Source organism: Mirounga leonina, unplaced genomic scaffold (assembly GCF_011800145.1).
Source record: "Mirounga leonina isolate KUSES-001 unplaced genomic scaffold, KU_Mleo_1.0 Mir_173, whole genome shotgun sequence".
NCBI lineage: Eukaryota > Metazoa > Chordata > Mammalia > Carnivora > Phocidae > Mirounga > Mirounga leonina.
The window spans coordinates 59,271,640-59,290,487 of NW_023270447.1; the positions used below are offsets into that span (position 1 = coordinate 59,271,640).

The 18,848-nt window shown below is 39.8% G+C and overlaps 1 protein-coding gene across 4 annotated transcripts in view; it reads left to right on the forward strand.

Moving 5' to 3' along the window:
• The window catches only part of EIF2B3 (eukaryotic translation initiation factor 2B subunit gamma), a 133,764-nt gene that overhangs the window by 58,338 nt on the left and 56,578 nt on the right, over positions 1–18,848 (forward strand). The gene's annotated exons all lie outside the window — the stretch shown is intronic.

Sequence of the window (18,848 nt, forward strand, 5' to 3'; positions counted from 1 at the left end):
GTCTTTCTAACAGTGTTCTAGAACTTCCTTTTCTTTTTTTTAATGGTGGTAAGCACACAACATAAAATTTACCATCTTAACCACTTCTAAGTGTACAGTTTACTAGTGTTAAACATATTCACATTGTTGTGAAACAGATCTCCAGAACTTTTTCATTTGGCAGAACTGAAGTTTTGCATCTGTTAAACAACAACTCTTCTCTTTTTCCTGTCCCCAGCTCCTGGTTACCACCATTTGACTTTTGTTTCTATGAATTTGACTACTTTAGATACCTCAGATAAGTGGAATTATGCGGTATTTGGCCTTTGTTGACTGGCTTATTTCACTTAGTATAATATCCTCAGGGTTCATCCATGTTCTAGCATGTGTCAGAATTTCCTTCCTTTTTAAGGCTACATAATATTCCATTGTGTGGGCCACATTTTTTAAAATTTATTCATCTGTCAGCAGACATTTGGGTTGCTTCTACCTCTTGGCTATTGTGAATAATGCTGCAGTGAACATAGGTGTGCACATATCCCTTTGAGATCCTGCTTTGAATTCTTCTGGATATACACCCAGAAGTGGGATTGCTGGATTCTATGACAGTTCTATTTTTAATTTTTGGAGAAACCTCTATAGTGTTTCCCATAGTGACTGTGCCATTTTACAATCACACCAACAGTGCACAAAGGTTCCAATTTTTCTACATCCTTGTCAACACTTGTTATTTTCTATTTTTTGATAGTAGCCATCCTAGTGGCTACAAATAGGCAACTCAGTCACATCTTCTTTAATCAGCATTTATTGAGTGCTTGCCCAGCATGGACTTTTTCATCAGAAGCCACATACTCAGAGCTCTACTGTCTGATACCAGTACATAGGAAAGTTTAAAAACTGTTTGGAGCCTGGGTTGGACTTGTCTGTGGTTTGCCATAGCTTGCTTGTCCCAGATTACAATTCTCTGTTATTCTTGATTAAACCCATTTTTGCTGCTTATAAAACAAAACAAAACAAAAAAAACCCATGTTTGGAGCCTGGATGAAACAAATGTGAAAGGAGTAAATTGGGAAAGGAAAGTGTCTTATTTAATGTTTTGCTATCTAGCACAACAGAGGTAGGAGACATATTTCAAAGTATATATTTTAATGAAAAAGAAATTAAATTCTAGCTTTAGCCAGCCCAGTTACCCCAATGGATTAGAGTTTGGTATTAGAGCTTTGTTGTCTCATCAATAAAAATGGGTTTGATAATGATAGGGCTGCCATGGGGAATAAATGTATATAAAACAGCCTAACACCTGTTTCATAATAAGTGGTCAAAAAATAGTAGACATTATTATTTATGTTTCTAAACAAATAAACAATGCTTGAAAAATACATGCATAATATCACTTCCAGATTAAATTGGTTGTTTCAGATTACATCACAAAGTTCCTACTACTAATTCCTAATTAAATGTGAAAAACTAAATTAACATAAAACTGGCAGAAAGGGATGCCTGGGTGGCTCAGTCGGTTAAGCATCTGCCTTCAACTCAGGTCATGATCCCATGGTCCTGGGATCAAGTCCCGCACTGGGCTCCTTGCTCAGTGGGGAGCCTGCTTCTCCCTCTGCCTGCTGCCCCTCCTGCTTGTGCACATGCACGCACGCTCTCTCTCCCTCTCTCTCTGACAAATAAATAAATAAAATCTTTTTAATAAATAAATAAAACTGACAGAAATTTCAATAATGGCCAAGTAAGATAATTAAATATAATAAAGCTTAAAAACTGGTGGTCAAGGAAAGAAACAGGATTCTGATGAGAAACAGAAAGGAATAGGGGCACCTCAGTGGCTCGGTCAGTTAAGCATCTGGCCTTTGGCTCAGGTTATGATCCCAGGGTCCTGCTTCTCCCTCTGCACCTCCCCCTGCTTGTGCTCTCTCCCTCTCAAATAAACAAATAAAATCTTTAAAAAAAAAAAAAAGAAGAAGAAAGAAAGAAAAAGAAAGGAATAAAGGTCGGCTCCCAACTCCACCCCATCACCACTCCCCAGAAGCCATACTGATGTATTAATGAAATCTGCAAATTCTCACTAATAGCTCCAAAGCTGGAAAGAAGCAAACTGAGCACATATCTCCACTTCTGTCTAATTCTGACTGAGAAGCAGTGGGAACAACTACTTTCAAGTAAATGATGAAGCAGGGAAAATGAACAATGAGGCAGACTCTTTAACGGAAACAAAAGGTCAAGCCTAAAAATGAATAGGTGAAGTAATATAAAGCTGGAAACTATTCCTCTGTAGGAATAGACTATACCCCTTAATTATGTGGAATGAAACAGAATATTTAACAGAATCTCAGGAAAGAAAAATATTTTAACAAAGATTCTGCAGTACCTTAGCTGTGTTCCCTTTGTTCCTTCTATCCCTCTGACTCACATCATTCCCTGAAGCCACAGAAAAGTACACAGAATACAAAAGAACCAGCACTACTGTGCATTTGCCCAAAGAAAACAATAACAGTAATTTGAAAAGATATGTGCATTTATGTTTATTGCAGCATTATTTACAGTAGATATGGAAGCAACCTGTGTCCATTGGTAGATGAATGGATAAAGAAGATGTGATGGGGGGCGCCTGGGTGGCTCAGTTGGTTAGGCGACTGCCTTCGGCTCAGGTCATGATCCTGGAGTCCCTGGATCAAGTCCCGCATCGGGCTTCCTGCTCGGCGGGGAGCCTGCTTCTCCCTCTGACCCTCCCCCCTCTCACATGCTCTCTCTCTCTCTCTCTCTCATTCTGTCTCAAATAAATAAATAAAATCTTAAAAAAAAAAAAAAAAAGATGTGATGGGACACCTGGGTGGCTCATTCGGTTGGGCATCTGCCTTCAGTCAGGTCATGATCCCAGGCGGGCTCCCTGCTCAGTGGGGAGTCTGCTTCTCCCTCTCCCTCTCTCTCTCCTCCCTGCTCATGCTCTCTCATAAATAAAATAAAATCTTTTTTAAAAAAAGAAAATTAAAAAAAATAAAAAGCAGAAACAGACCTATAAATAAAGAGAACAAACTGGTGGCAGCCAGAGGGGAGGGAAGTGGGGGTGGGCAAAAAGAGGTAAAGGAGAGTAGAAGGTACAGACCTCCAATTATGGGATGAATAAGTCACAGGAATGAAAGGTTCAATACAGGGAATATAGTCAGTGATATTATAATAGCATTGTATGGTGACAGATGGTAGCTACACTTGTGGTAAGCATAACATAAGGTGTCAAATCACAGTGTTGTACACATGAAACTAATGTAACATTGTGTATCAACTATACTTCAATATAAACAAAAAGGAAAAAATAACCACTATTCACATAATAGTTGGTCTCAGATACAGGAGGATGAGAGGTAAGAACTCATCCATATCATATCACAAATAAAACAAGAATGAACAAGACCAAAATAATCAGTATGTCAACTATACAAACATACAGCAAACAAAATGAAAGCAAGAAAAATGTTCTACAAAAGACAGTGTATCCTGAAAAAAGTATAATTCAGTGATTATCATTTCCTATACTATACAGCTATACAACTATAAAACAACTCACCAATTAAAATAGCAAAGAACACAACAGATACCACTGAAAATCAAATTATTGACAAAGAAGAAAGGTTTGAGGTATTTAGTGATTTTGATGAAAAAAGAAATGATTAAAAATTATAGAGAATCTAATAGAAAAAAAAAGACAAAGATGACTCAATAAATTAATGTCTCTGAAAACGAGAACTAAACACGTGACCAAAAGGCATATTCAAAGATATAAGGACTTCTTGGTAAACTAATTTTATTTAAGGATTTAAATATAAAGATAGAAGGGCTGAGTAAATACGTTGACTTCTGAAACCCCACTAAAACAGCAATACGGGGATTTTAGAGAGGGGTAAATCCAGAAGACTAAAGATGAAAAAGGAAAGAGCAACAACAAAAGTTTGGAAGAAGGAAAGCAAGACAATTGAACATACCTGAGAAAGCTGAATGCTAAGCCAGCAGTGGGGGAAGCTGAACTGCAAACTGATTTACCCTACAAAACTCTAGAGTCAAGACTCAGCAACACCAAGTATATCCACAAGTGAAGCTAAAAACTGGATTACATGAAAATTTGTCCAAACTGTAGATAGATCCTCAGATTTCCTCTGCCCAAACCTCGTAACGCTAGCAAAAGACTGGAGATTTATTCTCAGAAGAGGGTAAAACAAAAGATCTCTGGATTGGGGCAATGCTAGGCATGAATGAGGTTAGAGGTACCATACAAAAAATGGGCATTAAGTGAATGTATATCTTGAGGTCTTCAGTTTCTGTTTCCCACTTAGCTTCTATATACTAGCAGCCAGGCTTGCACCTGTCAAGCAAGGACATTAGAGGATTCTTCTCTACGGTAAAAGACAGTCCAAGAGGAGACCTAGGGCACCTGGGTGGCTCAGATGGTTAAGCGTCTGCCTTCGGCTCAGGTCATGATCCCAGGGTCCTGGGATCGAGTCCCACATCGGGCTTCCTGCTCCTTGGGAGCCTGCTTCTCCCTCTGCCTCTCTCTCTCTGTCTCTCATGAATAAATAAATAAAATCTTTAAAAAAAAAAAAAAGAGGAGACCTAAAGATACAGACATCAGGGAATTCCCACTGGAAAACCCACTTCTTGCGTCATCCTACATTGAATTTCAAAATTAACAAAGCTTACCACATGTTGGGTGCTCACAGTGAGATATATATTGTGCCACTCTTAAATTTAGACAGAAAAGAAACAGGGATTACAAGATCTAGAGGCCAGAACAAACAGGAAAAAAAAAACAAAAAGAAAAACCAACAGAAATTGTTCAGAGAGAAGAAAACTTCAAAAAAGGTACCATTATTCAGAAAGATTTATTAATATTTGAGCATCTTAATACCACTATCCTAGGAGCTAGGAATACAGCAGCAAACAAAACATACCAAAATCCTTGCCCTCATTGAAAGATGAGAGAATACTGCATTCATGAACCCAAAAGCAGATTGCTATATTAAAAAGGGAGCATTTAGTGGCACAAAAATAGACATGAGATCAATGGAACAGAATAGAGAGCCCAGAAATAAACCCATGGTTTATATGGTCAATTAACTTATGACAAAGGAGGCAAGAATATACAATACAGAAAAGACAGTCTCTTCAATAAATGGTGCTGAGGGAACTGGACAGCTACATAAAAAAGAATGAAACTGGACCACTTTCTAACATCATACACAAAAATAAGCTCAAAATGGATTAAAGACTAAATGTGAGACCTAAAAACATAAAATTCCTAGAAGAGAACATAGGCAGTAATTTCTCTGACATTGACCATAACATTTTTCTATATATGTCTCCTAAGGCAAGGAAAACAAGAACAAAAATAAACTACTGTGATTACATTAAAATAAAAAGCTTTTGCCCAGAGAAGGAAACCATCAACAAAACAAAAAGACAGCGCACTGGATGGGTGTCCATCAATAGATGGATAGAGAAGTTGTGGTATGTATGTACACACACACACACACACACACAGAGAAATATTATGCAACCATTATAGAGGATGAGATCTTGCCATTTGCAACAACATGAATGGACCTAGACGGTATTATGCTAAGTGATTAAGTCAGACTGAGAAAAACAAATGCTATATATTTTGCTTACGTGTGGAATCTAAAAAATGAAACGAATAAAAAACAAAAAAGCAGGGGCGCCTGGGTAGCTCAGTTGGTTAAGCAACTGCCTTCGGCTCAGGTCATGATCCTGGAGTCCCAGGATCGAGTCCCGCATCGGGCTCCCTGCTCAGCAGGGAGTCTGCTTCTCCCTCTCCCACTCCCTCCTCTTGTGCTCTGTCTCTAAAATAAATAAATAAAATCTTTAAAAAAAAAAAAACAAAAAAGCAGAATCAGACCTATAAATACAGAGAACAAACTGGTGGTTCCCAGAGGGAGGGAGAGTGAGGGGATGAGCAAAATGAGTAAAGGAGTAGGAGGTACAGGCTTCCAGTTATGGAATGAATAAATCATGGGAATAAAGGGCACAACTTAGGGAATATATATTACATTATGATTATATATGATATATATATTACAGTATGATTACAGTATGATCTGTAATCAGATCTGGGGGTATTACAGTATGATACTGTAATAACGTTCTTTGGTGACACATGGTAGCTACACTTGCGAGGATAGCATAAGGTATAGAGATGTTGAGTCACTACATTGTGGTCAGGTATACTCAAAAAAATTTTTTTAAGGGGAGCACTTAGAGAAGAAGGAAGTGCTAATGGTAAAAATGAAAAACTCAATAGAAAGGTTGAAAATTTTGAAAAAATTTTTGGAAAATGTCTCACAAAGCAGAATAAAACAACAAATTGATGAAAAATAGAGAAATAAAAAGAAAATTAAAGAAGCAGCCTAGGAGGTCCAACATTTGAATATTAGGAGTTTCAGAAAAAGGGAACAGAGAAAATGGGGGAAGATAGCATCAGTGGAGAAATATAAAAAACATTTCTCAGAATGAAAGGAGCTGGGTTTCTAGACTGAAAGAAACAGTGCGCAGCAGAATGCATGAAAAGAAACATACCAAGGTTGTCATTGTGAAATGTGAGAACATTTTACTGTTGTAACACTGATGTCAAAGAGAAGATCCTGGGCACCTGGGTGGCTCAGTCGTTAAGTGTCTGCCTTCAGCTTAGGTCATGATCCCAGGGTCCTGGGATCGAGCCCAGCTTCAGGCTCCCTGCTCTGCAGGAAGCCTGTTTCTCCCTCTCCCAATCCCCCTGCTTGTATTCCCTCTCTTGCTGTGTCTCTCTCTGTCAAATAAATGAATAAAATCTTAAAAAAAAAAAGAAGATCCAACAAGCTTCCAGATGGGAGGGGAGATATCATACATAAAGGAATTAAAACAGCTTTGAACTTTTAACAGCAGCTTTCAAAATTCTTAAATCTATATGTAGTCAAACTGTCAATCAAGTGTGAGAGTAGAATAAGCATTTTACAGACATTTGCTTTCCAAGCATCTGTTTTCAGAAAGCTGCTACAGGATTTGTAACACCAAAACCTGGCATAACCTAAGAAAGAGAAGACATGGGATTATAGGAAAAAGAATCCCTAGGATGATGATGATTCCAGGGTAACACCAGTGTAGATGGCAATCAGACCAGATTGGAATAGGTCAGAAAACTTTGGGAATAATTTCTTCAGGATGATCATATTTCTTCTTATGAAAATGACAGAATACTTGATGCATCTCAACATTTTGAGAGGAGTTTTGAGCACTTGGTGGTTAGTTTGGGGTTGAATTATTGATAAGTATCTGGAAAACTAAGAAATGAGAGAAAACAATAATACCAAGGCAAACAAAAATATGCAGGAAAAAAACCATTAGTTACTGAATGTCTCAGCTGTAACTAATGTTTATATATGTATTGTAATGTAATCACTGACTTGATCTAACCAAAATTATGATAATTACTTCAGAATGGTGAGAGGGAGAGTTAGTGTGTTGGAGACACAAGGGAAGATAAGAGAGATAAACTTCCTCTTTAATAGTTAATAGCCAATGGGGCGCCTGGGTGGCTCAGTCATTAAGTGTCTGCCTTTGGCTCAGGTCATGGTGCCGGGGTCCTGGGATCGAGCCCCACATCGGGCTCTCTGCTCATGAGGAGCCTACTTCTCCTCGCTCTGCCTACTTGTGCTCTCTCTCTCTGTCAAGTAAATGAATAAAATCTTAAAAAAAAAAAAAAGTTAATAGCCAATACCTAAGGCTGAAGTCATAATAACAAACTTTGATTATTGAACTAACCAAAATAGTAAAATTAGGAAGATAGAAGTTACAGGAAGTATGGGTATATGTGGTAGGGGCAGGGCTGGTGATGAAAGAAAGCTAAATCCTCATTTCCATAGTGGGAAATCAACAGATAATGTCTGAAATGGAAAAACTAAGAAATATCAATATTAGAATGTTATTAGAAATACAGATATAAATACTAAATGGATTCACTAAAAGAATTGAAAATGGGTGCTTCTGGGGAACAGAAAATGGGGAGGGGAGGGAATAGAGGACTGAAATTTTTCATTGTAAGCCTCGAGAAACTACTTAACCTTACTTACATAAAGTATGTGCATATGTAATTTCAATTTTTTTTAATTAAAAACAAGATAAAATACAATAAAAATTCCTGAATCAAGTAAAAATCTGCAGATTTAGGGCGCCTGGGGGGCTCAGTCGTTAAGCGTCTGCCTTCAGCTCAGGTCATGATCCCAAAGTCCTGGGATCAAGCCCAGCATCGGGCTCCCTGCTCCGCAGGGAAGCCTGCTTCTTCCTCTTCCACTCCCCCTGCTTGTGTTCCCTCTCTTGCTGTGTCTCTCTCTCTCAAATAAATAAATAAAGTCTTTAAAAAAAAAAAAAATCTGCAAATTTTATGGGGCACCTGGATGGCTTAGTCAGTTAAGCCTCTGCCTTCAGTTCAGGTCATGTTCCCAGGGTCCTGGGATCCAGCCCTGCATCTGGCTCCCTGCTCAGCGGGAGCCTGCTTCGCCCTCTGCCCCTCCCCCACTCATATTCTCTCTCTCTCTCTCTCTCTCTCTCTCTCTCTATCAAATAAATAAAATATTTTTAAAAGAATCTGCAAATTTTAAGAGTATTGTGTGTTCTAAGAAAATTTGGCCAGATCTATCCTAGTAAACTTACCAAACTTTAGGGTCATGAAATCCAGCCCTGCATCAGGCTCCATGCTCAGCACCATCTGCTTGAGATTCTTTCCTTCTCCCTCTCCCTCTCCTCCTCCCTGCTAATGCGCGTGTGCATGCTCTCTCTCTCATATAAATAAGTAAAATCTTTTTTCAAAGATAAATATAAGGGCAACAGGAAGACAAATCTCAAACATGAAGGGACTCACAGATACGGCACCTATGAGCCCTTCTAAGGGAAAAAAAAAAAAAACACCTTCTTGACAGGTAGCTGCCATGTCATGAGAACATTCAAGCAGGTTATGGAGAAACCCATGTGGTGAGGAACTGCCAGCAACCACATTAATGAGCTTGGAAGCAGATATTCTGAGACTTGTCAATAGCATGTTGAAAGCAGATTCTCCTCCAGTCGGCCTGGAGATGATTGCAGCCCTTGGCCAGCAGCTTGACTACAGCCTCCTGAGAGAACCTGAGTCACAACCATGAAACCACTCCCCAATTCCAAAAACTGAGATAATAGTTTGTTATTTTAAGCCTCTGAGTTTGAGGTAATCTGTTATATAACTATAGATGACCAATAGATTCTAAATCTCTAGGCTCTGGATCAAGAGTTTTCCATAAATAGTGAAGTTGAAAGACATCTTGGAAGGAAAAAAATAATGTGCTTATATAGCACAGTTCCTTTCCTTTCCACCTCAGTTTGTTCCCCACATATCTTGGAAGTAGGGAAAGTCATGTGGACATAAATGTGGGATGCATCCTGTCTTAGCTAAGATCTTGGACAAACTGTCAGCTCGGTCCAAAACATTAAGGAAATGGGCAGTCATCCTATGGTCTTACTAAACTTGAAGGGTTTTTGTTGTTTAAACATTGGCAACTAACAGTCTCATAATTTTTCTTTCTTGTGTTTCTAGGGAGAGAGGCCTGGGTTAGAATGAATTCTTGAGAAAAGGAACCACCTCTTGACCCACAGGGTTCATTGTTACAGTGCCATATGATAGACATAGTGGTAAAATGCCTAGGTACCCCTTCAAGGAAGGATTTGCTGCTCATCTATAAGGAGCGTAGTAGTGTAGTAGCCTCTAGCTGTCACCTTCAGGATCTCCCTCATCTGTAAGAGCCACATTGCCTGAGGTCATACCCTTGCTGGGGGGGCAGCCTGCATCCCAAGACTAAATGAGGGATGGGTTTAAAGGCCCAGTCCCTCTGATAGGCAATACCTGCTCCAGAGCTCCCTGCTGGGTTGGCCGAGGCTTTGTGGAACCTGCATCTCAGTTCAGTTTGCCTCTGCCCTGTCTTGCTTCCTCCTCTTCCTTTTGCAGGTATTGATCCCTAATAAACATCTTGCCCCCCAAATGCTGTCTCAGCTCACTTCTTGTGAATCCAGACTTCGACACACAATAATGGTTTTCCTCGTGGTTTGCTACCACCTGGTAAAGCAAATTTTCTCACCCTCGGGATGATCATTTTTGCAATTGTAGAATTAAGCTGCCTGGATTATTAAATTATTTTCTTTCTCAGGAAGGAAACCTGATGCATTGGCCTCTGCATGTATAAAAACTATGATGAATGTTATGTAATAACATGCACGCCTTTTATAACTCCTGACTGAGCATGTACCAAGAAATATATATCTGTTCAATCAGAGTCTTTCCAGCTTCACTACTGTAAGCACTAATTTCTTCTCTGCTCTTCTCACAAGACCAATAGTTCTCAACCCTGGGGAACATTTTTTAAGATGCTGATGGCTGAGCCCCACCACTAGAGATTCTTATTTAATTGGTCTGGCATAGGATGGGCATTTTTAAAAAGCTTCTTGGATGATGGTAATGTACCAACGTTCAAAACCCACTCCTGTTCAACTTACCAGTTTGTGGCCCAATAGTGCTGCTCTTCTCTCTATAAATATTTTATAAAGGGATAGTCATTTATTCTATCAGTCTAAAGGAATTTTCCAGCACCCCAGGAGTAAATGGAAGCATAATGAAAGTGAATCAGACACCTGAAACTTCTGCTTAGAGCTGATTCTCATTCTTCAGGGGCTTCAGGCTATATCCATAGCTCAAGGAAAAGGCTCCAGCTAGTGTAGGCAGCATCTGTCCAACACTGTAGACATGTCTGCAGAACCAAATAAACCCTAGAGTATTCAAATGGCAGCCCACTAGATTTGTGGTGTTGCAGTCAGACCCAATGATATGGCTGGCATTTGAGCACTCAGGGCTAGATGATTCGGGAGAATTAAATGACATATCAGCTAAAAAGTACTTAGTCAGTGGGGTGCCTGGGTGGATCAGTTGGTTAAGGTCTGCCTTCGGCTCAGGTCATGATCTTATGGTCCTGGGATCAAGCGCTGCATTGGGCTCCCTGCTGGGGGCAAGGGGGGTGGGTGTTGTCTGCTTCTCCCTTTCCCTCTTCTCCTCCCCAACACTCATGCGTGCACTCTTTCTCTCTCAAATAAATAAATAAAATCTTAAAAAAAAAAAATGTACAAAAAGTACTTAGTCAACTATTTGTCTTCCTCTCATAAATACCCTGGTAATTATATTGGGCTCACCAGGATAATCTAGGATAACCTATCCATCTCCAAGAACCTTAACTTAATTGTGCCTGCAAAGTCCCTTTTGCCATATAAGGTAATACAATCACAGGTTCCAAAGTAGACATCTTTGAAAGGCCATTGTCCTGACTATCACAATCCTCTTAGTTTTTTAATATGGTTTTCAATAGCTGTATAATTATCTGTCATGTGAATATATACATATACCATCATTTATCTAAACATACCCAGTGCTGGACATTTAGATTGTTTCTAATTACCTAGAACTTGATTTTTTTTTTAAGTTCATTGAAGTGTCATTTATATACAGTAAAATGTACTCTTTGTAGTATACAGTTCTGTGTATTTGAGAAAAGTAGGTGCAAATACTGTATGTGTCTGTGATTCCTGGGATGGTACCCTCTCATGCCAGCTCACATCATTACCTGAGCCTAAATCAAGAGTCAGACACTTAACTGACTGAGCTACCCAGGCGCCCCTGTTTTTTCTTTTTAAAAATATAACAGCCTTATTGAGCTATAAATATACAATGTACAATTCATCCATTTAAAGTGACAGTTCAGTGGTTTTTAATATATTCACAGAGTTGTACAACCATCACCACAATTTTTTAGAGCATTTTTACTACCCCAATAGGAAACTCAATACCCATTAAGTCACTCCCTGTTTTTCTCCAATCCTCCCTTCCCACCCTAGGCAACCTAAACTAATCTACTTTATATCTGTATATATTTGCCTATTCTGGACATTTCATATAAATATAATCATATAATATGTGGCCTTTGTGGCTGGTTTCATTCACTTAGCATAATGTTTCCAAGATTTATTTGTATTGTAGCTTATGTCAGTACTTCATTCCTTTTTATTGTTGAATAATATTCTGTTGTATGGATATACATCACATTTTAGGTATCCATTATTTATCACTTGATGCTGGTGCTTGATTTTATTTTATTTTTTACTATGTTAATTAGCATACATTACATCATTAGTTTTTGATGTAGTGTTCCATGATTCATTGTTTGCATATAACACCCAGTGCTCCATGCAGAACGTGCCCTCTTTAATACCCACCACCAGGCCAACCCATCCTCCCACCATTGGCGCTTGATTTTAAATCTTTTCTTCCACCAATGAGTTATTTAGATTTCATTGTTCAGAATTTTGAAGGATCCCCAAAAGAACATAAAACATACTTATTTCCTCAGACAACTTCTATGCATATTGGAGAGGTATGACCAACACTATAAAAGAGAAGGGGCACCTGGGTGGCTCAGTCAGTTAAGTGGCTGCCTTTGGCTCGGGTCATGATCTCAGGGTCCTGGGATCGAGCCCCACATGGGGCTCCCTGCTGCGCAGGGACCCTGCTTCTCCCTCTCTTCCCCACTTGTGCTCTCTCTTGCTATCTCTCTCTCTCTCTCTCAAATAAATAAATAAAATCTTAAAAAAAATAAAAGAGAGAAAAAAGTAGGCTCTCACCATTTACTTGTTGGATTAAATTAGAAAAAACTATATAAATTTTTTAGGCTGTTCAGCTTTTTAAAAATTACAGTTCTCACAAGTGAGGAAATTGGTTTGTTACCAAATTTGAGTAGATGGTTGATTTAGGAGGTAGTGATAAGTCAGTGGCATCATTTAATTTCACATTGTCTTATAATGTTGTTGCTTAAGTTTGGGACTGCAAGCACACTCTAATTTCTCAAGAGAGGTGTTCATGAACTCAAATCATATTTGTTTTCCTAATAAACTCTGAAAAAGATACCGAGTTCTTGATATATCTGGTGTCAGAGGACTTGTGGGGTCAACTGCCATTTTGTATCAAAAGAGCATTCCCTATTTTTTTTTTAAAGATTTTATTTATTTATTTGACAGAGAGAGAAACAGCAAGAGAAGGAACACAAGCAGGGGGAGTGGGAGCGGGAGAAGCAGGCTTCCCACCGAGCAGGGAGCCCGATGCAGGGCTCGATCCCAGGACCCTGGGATCATGACGTGAGCCACAGGCAGACACTTAACGACTGAGCCACCCAGGTGCCACCCCCTCCGTTTTTTTGTGGTTAATCTGAGTGCTGTCAAAATAAAGCTCTTTCCTAAGCATGAAGTCAAGCTTCAAGGAGGCTAGGGTTCTCTCCTTTCACTTAGGTGGTCATGGCCATCAGCGAGAGCCTGCTTCTTCCTAGGACATCAGGAAAGGATGGTGGTGATGGTGGTGGTGGTGGTGGTGGTGGTGGTGATAATGATGATGATATTTGCTCTCATTTTTCAAATTTTGTGTCAGGCATTGTGTTAAAGGCTTTATAATGCTTACAATAACTCTGTGAAGTAGATATTATAATATGCCATTTTACAGATGAGGAAATTGAATGATTTAGTTAGAAATAAAAAATCCGGGCGCCTGGGTGGCTCAGTTGGTTAAGCGACTGCCTTTGGCTCAGGTCATGATCCTGGAGTCCCGGGATCGAGTCCCACATCGGGCTCCCTGCTCAGCAGGGGGTCTGCTTCTCCCTCTGCCCTCTTCCCTCTCGTGCTCTCTGTCTCTCATTCTCTCTCAAATAAATAAATAAAATCTTTAAAAAAAAAAAAAAATCCCCGGGCGCCTGGGTGGCTCAGTCGTTAAGCATCTGCCTTCGGCTCAGGTCATGATCCCAGGGTCCTGGGATCGAGTCCCACATCGGGCTCCCTGCTCAGCGGGAAGCCTGCTTCTCCCTCTCCCACTCCCCCTGCTTGTGTTCCTGCTCTCGCTCTCTCTCTGTCAAATAAATAAATAAAATCTTTAAAAAAAAAAAAAATCCCGGGGCGCCTGGGTGGCTCAGATGGTTGAGCGTCTGCCTTCGGCTCAGGTCATGATCTCAGGGTCCTGGGATCGAGCCCCGCATCGGGCTCCCCGCTCCACGGGAAGCCTGCTTCTCCCTCTCCCACTCCCCCTGCTTGTGTTCCCTCTCTCTCTGTGTCTGTCTCTGTCAAATACATAAATAAAATCTTAAAAAATAAAATAAAAATAAAAAATCCCAATAAATATTTGTTGAACGAATTAGTGGGAGATCACCTAGTGACCAGTTGTGATTAAGGGTCTGTAATCTAGGGCTTTGGCACTTTGTGATGAATGTTGAGATATAAAACAAGGATTGGCAGACTTTTTCTGTAAGGGCAAATTCTAAATATTTTAGACTTTGCAGACCATATGGTGTTAACGTTTATTCAACTCTGCTGTTTTAGCACAGAAGCATCCTAAGATATGTAACAAATGAGCATGGCTGTGTTCCAGTACAACTTTATCTACAAAAACAGACATCAGGGCCATCCAACTGGCAGGCTGTAGTTTGCCAGCTCCATTGGAGTTCTTTTTTTTTTCTTCTCAATAAGGAATAGTTATGATGGTACCTTGTTAACACAGCTTATTTCTTAGCCAGGATATAGCTGACTGAATTGGAATTCTTTCTATAAGAAAAAGAAGGGGTTTGTTATGGATTTTTTTTCTTTTTTTCTAAGTTCATTTATCAAAATTAAAATTTTAGGAACCAGGGGCGGGGGGGTGTTCTTTGTATTTTAGAAAAGGTCACCATAAGATACAATTAAATAATATCTCTTATTGCATTGAAAATATGATCTTAGTTGTAAGATCAGATCATAGACTGCCACAGCTAGAATATCACTTAGTCCAGTCACCTATATTTCAGATAATGATGCTGAAAGCCAGAGGAAAAAGGGTTTGTTTCATATCCTTTACCTAATTAGGGACAGATCTGGGCCTTTCCCATTAGCTCAGCCTTTCTATTTTTCAGGAACACATTGTTCAACTGACAAATGTTTATCAAATTACCTCTTCGGGTCAAATCACTGTCTTAGTATTTAAGGGGATCCTTGAGGCAGGAGACAATCTCAAAGAATTTATTCACCTCAGTGGAAGATAAGATTATGCATATAAAAGGCTAACAAACAGGTGTGTCTGGGTGGCTCAGTTGAGCAGTTGAGTGTCAGGCTCTTGGTTTCAGCTCAGGTCATGATCATGGGTCGGGAGATCAGGCTCTGTGTCAGTGGGCTCCACACTCAGCGGGGAATCTGCTTGAAGATTCTTTCCCTCTGCCCCTCCCCCCACTCATGTGCACATGCGCGCACTCTCTCTCTAAAATAAATATATCTTTAAAAAAAAAAAAGGTTAACAAACAATAGCAACCTATATCAGATATTGAACAATTACAGCCAGCAGGGTTCTAAGAATTTAGAGGAGGTAGCAGTCCCTAGGGGCTCAGGTGGTCCGGAAAATGTAAGAGAAAAATTTGGACCTGAAGGATGGATATAGATCAGGTATGGAAAGGGACATAGGAAGCTGGGTCCTGCGTGAGGAAAATCCTATGAGCAAATGTGTGGAGACAGGGTATGCAAGATTTCTTTAAGAACAGTCTGACCCAAATTGAGGGTCCCTGTTGGGGAATACTAAGAGATAAGGCTGGGAAGTTACGTCGGTACGATAACAGAGGGCCTTGAACACTGGGGAATTATTAAAGACTTTTTGAAAAGGGAAATGATTCAAATTCAGGATTCTGGAAAGATAATCTGACAGCAGTATGCAGGATAGATTTAAGGTATAAGACCTAAAAAGTTATCACAGTGTTGCATTGCTAAATTCACAAGACTCCAAAGAGTCAAGGGATTATGTCCGTTGGAATGCAGAAAGAACTGTGATTATCTATTATTATGTGAAACAAGGGACCCAACTCATTTATGCATCCATCAAGCACTAATGTTTATGCTTTGCTCTATATTAGAGTTGGCAGGCTAAGACATTAAGTTCTTAGAAGCTAGTCATATGTTTCTGTAATTACAACTAGAGGGCGGAGACTGTCTCCTGCTTTCTCTTTCACCTCCCTGGGAACTAGCTGATGGCTCCATATGGTGGACTGTTAGTAAATGCCTCATCCTAGTGGTCTCTGCCAAAGAGAGCAAGGTTTGGGCTTGATAGGAGCAAAGAAGAAGGAAATAGCCAGACGTAAGGTGAAAATGAAGAGCAGATGGAGATGTATTTTTCCCTCATAGCTGCTGAGTTGGGGGCCTTGGGTAAGCACTGGGGTCATTAACACCATTAACACCAGTTTCCTAGAACTAGATTACATTTTTGATTGTTGGCAGATTATTTTCCCTCCATTCTTCTAACTTGTAATCTACACACTCCAAGGATTCAGGATCTTTGGTTTGTAGTTATAATAGGGCAGCTGGCTAGATAAGTGAGCAGTAAAAATATTCTTGCCCCCATTCCTATGACCCTCTGGGGTATTGTGCTCCTCCCGGCCTCAATGAGATGGTGGGTAAAAACTAATTAAATTCAGATTTTTCAAGCACTTTTGAATATGAGAATATGATACTTCCTATCTTTTTTTTTTTTAAACTGAATTCCCAAAGGCGAGGGCTAGTTCTTATTGGGCAGACACCAAAGTTATCTTGGAAAAGGTCTTTGTGTATATAGGAGAGCCTGAAACCTCTTGTTTTAAAGTTTTCTAACTTCATACTGCTTGTAGGAGAAAGAAACAGTGATAATGGAATGTACATCTCCTTTGTTTTCTCCCTTTCTGAGAGAAGATGAAGTGTTTCCTTGATTGCAAAGAGAGTGTTCTGTTTTGAGGACCTCAGGCATATTTGGTCCTGAAAAGGGAAATATTATAAGACATTTGCTAGGGGCGCCTGGGTGGCTCAGTTGGTTAAGCGACTGCCTTCAGCTCAGGTCATGATCCCGGAGTCCCTGGATCGAGTCCCGCATCGGGCTCCCTGCTCAGCAGGGCGTCTGCTTCTCCCTCTGACCCTCCTCCCTCGCATGCTCTCTGTCTCTCATTCTCTCTCTCTCAAATAAGTAAATAAAATCTTTAAAAAAATAAATAAATAAGACATTTGCTAGAGTAGGACTACTGCTACCCCTATAGTCAGGTACAGAGGCAGTCTTCCCAGCAAGCTGTTTAGTCATCAGACGGTACTGGTAACTTCACTCCAGTGGCCCCAGATTCCACAACATCAGTGGATTTGAAGACAGCACACCTTTCCTACATGTCAAATTGATGCATTCATGACTTAGAGAGGCATTACAAGTAGTTGGAAGGGAGTGTTGCTGGTAGAAAGAGTATGTACTGGAAATTAAAGTCTAGAGGTTTTGGAATTTAGTTTAGAGACAAACCAGCTATATGACCTTGAGCAAATAACTTTGCTTCTCTAAACCTCAGTTTCCCTAACTGAAATTGGCTTAGTTTTTCTTTAAAGATGCCCCCCAGCTCTAAAATTCCTATTTCTGAAAGACATGTGTTTTTAATAATTCATAAGTAAAAGGTGTTTGTGCCAAATATTTAATAAGAAAGTCATGTAGCTTTTCTCCAGTATTATGTTGTTTTCTTTTGAGTACTAGTGAAGGTTTTTCACTGGAAGGGTAATGATAATATTAAAACAAGCTTCTAAAGGATATCTTTTAAAATGGGATAAAATGTTTACACATTGGTCTTGTTTAAGTTTAGACATTTAAATCTGGGAAGAAAAGGACTTAAGTCAAAACCTCAACGATCACGTATTTCTGGAACTCCAAATAATGAGAAATAGGTTTATGCTCTTGATTATTTTCCCAAAGGTATGGAAAGTCTTGAAATACTATTTAATACTATCTAAATTAATATCCCCAATGCTACTAACCAGCCATAATTCCTAAAGTACTTCTCTAATTTGAAGCTTTTTGTGGGGAGGGTTGCAGAGTGACTCATGGACATCAGAATCAAGAAACTTTCCCAAGTTATCTTGACCAGTCTAGGCACTGAGACTCTTTTTCTTACTCCTCTGTACTTTTATTTATTTATTTATTTATTTATTTATTTATTTATTTATTTATTTTAAGATTTTATTTATTTATTTGAGAGAGAGAGAATGAGAGACAGAGAGCACGAGAGGGAAGAGGGCAGAGGGAGAAGCAGACCCCCCGCTGAGCAGGGAGCCCGACACGGGACTTGATCCCGGGACTCCAGGATCATGACCTGAGCCGAAGGCAGTCGCTTAACCAACTGAGCCACCCAGGCGCCCTCCTCTGTACTTTTAACTCTCACTTCCATAAAGTGATGTAGACAGGTTATTTGTAAAAGAATTTTCATGTCCGTATCCTTAAGCCTTTTCTTTTGGACTGTCTACAGACTTCAGAGGAAAATCTTCCAATCTCCTTTCTAGGTGGGTAAAAGCTATGCTGCAACTCCTGACCATTTTAGGGCTTCTGCAGGACAAATCAGGTTGCTCCTCAGCTTTCCTTATGGCTGGTTTGGGATTTAGCTTTCTTAGATGTGCTGAATCTGCAACCACCATCCACCTTCCAAATTGTTTCACTATTCTCTTCTACTCTTTGTCTTTGGAGTTTATACCCTTTCAAAAAACAATGAGGACAACAACAGAAACCCTTTACTGTCACTTTAATGAGCTTTCAAAAGGAATAGGGCTGGGGTGCCTGGGTGGCTCAGTTGGTTAAGCATCTGCCTTTGGCTCAGGTCGTGGTCCTGGGGTCCTGGGATCTTGGGATTATGGGATCCTAGGATCCACCCCAAGCCCCATGCCCCACACCCCACATTGGCTGGCTCCCTGCTCAGTGGAGTCTGCTTCTCCCTCTC